The 1,665-nt window shown below is 50.0% G+C and overlaps 1 pseudogene; it reads right to left on the bottom strand.

Annotated features, from left to right (window-relative positions):
* Positions 1 to 7: 7 nt before the first annotated feature.
* On the bottom strand, positions 8 to 1,462 carry LOC108526037 (eukaryotic translation initiation factor 4B pseudogene; annotated as a pseudogene).
* Positions 1,463 to 1,665: the final 203 nt, after the last annotated feature.

Raw genomic sequence — 1,665 nt, 5'->3', positions numbered from 1 at the left:
CGGTTAGAACTTCGCTTCACCCAAGCATGCTCCTTTGGTGGAGGGACTGGCATTACCTTTAGGGGCTGATCAGGTGTGAGAGGTTTGGAAGTTGGAGAGTGACAATCTTCCTCCTTATTGAGTGTTTCATTTTCTAGAGACTTCTCACTCTCTCTCCTTCGTGCATTTCTGCCAGATGTGGCGGAGGTCCCGGGCTGCGATGACTCACTTCCTGTCCTCGACCGTTCCGTTCCTGAGTTTCTTCACTTCGCCAGCTTGGGTGTCTCTCCCGAGGCCGTCGTTCTGGTTTTGGCTCATCCAGCTGACGCTGCAACTTCTCTTGTTTCTTCTGCAGCGGTTCTTCTATTTCTCTTTCTCTAGCAGCTGTGTCAACGGGCTTTGCCCCTCCAAAGATAGAAGCAGCTGGACTGCACTGGGAGGTACTAGCAGAGGAATCATCTTCCTTAGGAGTACTCGGAGGTCTTAGATTCAGTTTGGGTCTTTGGCGGGGGGACCTCTATCATCATGCCTATAATCATCCCGAGAGTAATCATCTCATCTCTGGAGCTCCACGACTCATCATCCTGTCTGTCGTATCGGTCTTCATAGCGGTCCCCGCTTCCTCTGTAGTCATCATCCCTGCAATACCCACGGCCGAATGCTCTTCCCCACTGCCTATCCGGGAATCACAGCTTCCATCAGAGTCTTTGCTGCCTCGGTCATCACAGCGACCCCGGCCACCGTATCAATCCATATCCCGGCGTGGGCCATCCCGATCCCCATCCGGATCCCCATCGCCATACCGGTCTGAATCGTAACCATCTCAACACTTGTCTCCAAAGCTATCATCACCTCTTCTGGGCGAGTAGTCATCAAAGCTGTCTGTGGCAGAACGAGCCCTCCAGTCTGTATCTGTTTTGTCAGAATCCCGATTTCCATCACGGCCAAAAGAATGATCATCCCTGTCTTTATCCTGTGCTTGATCAGCAACGTCCACTCGAATTCTCCTGTTACCTAGAGACTCTTCACTGAGACTCAGGGCACTGAGCAGGAAATCCAGGTCCTCAAATGCAGCATAAGCCAAACCTTTCAACCTCTCTGGATTGCTGGGTTCACGTGGTAAACGCACTGCACTGATATTTAGTCCTCTAAAGAATTCCTTAACTGACTCTTCTATAACATCATAGGGGAGGTTCCCCAGGAAAGCAGTGTTGGGTGGCGATTTGGGAAGACGGCTCCGGTCGATACTGGGTTCCCGAGCAGCCGGTGGAGCAGTGGGAAGGATGGAACGATCAGTTGGAGGCGCTCTGTACGCATCGTCGTCATTACTGTGCCGAGTTGTTGAAATTCTCCTTCCAGATCCTCGGTTTCATCAGCCCGGCTGACTGGTTTGGAAACATAGGTGCTTCCTCCACCACCACTCCCATCCTCAGCCAGAAAGTCTGTTAGGGAGATGGTCTTCCCCTTCTTGTTCTTCTTTTTTCTGAGGCGCCATGTTGGGAGAGGGAAAGAGAACGCTACCTCATTCCTTAAAATGGCCCAAAATACTCTTTTCCAGACTTTCACCTTATTGAACTGAATATTCCCTCATTGAACTACATAGAATAAATCCAATCACTCTTGACAAAATCTTTTCAAATGCTTGAAGCCCTCCCAGTCAGCCTCCAAATATTTTCTTTTATTTTA

Source organism: Rhinopithecus bieti, unplaced genomic scaffold (assembly GCF_001698545.2).
Source record: "Rhinopithecus bieti isolate Rb0 unplaced genomic scaffold, ASM169854v2 scaffold_67879, whole genome shotgun sequence".
NCBI lineage: Eukaryota > Metazoa > Chordata > Mammalia > Primates > Cercopithecidae > Rhinopithecus > Rhinopithecus bieti.
The sequence above is the reverse complement of the archived record's forward strand: the minus strand, read 5'-3'. Positions and strand labels throughout refer to the sequence as shown.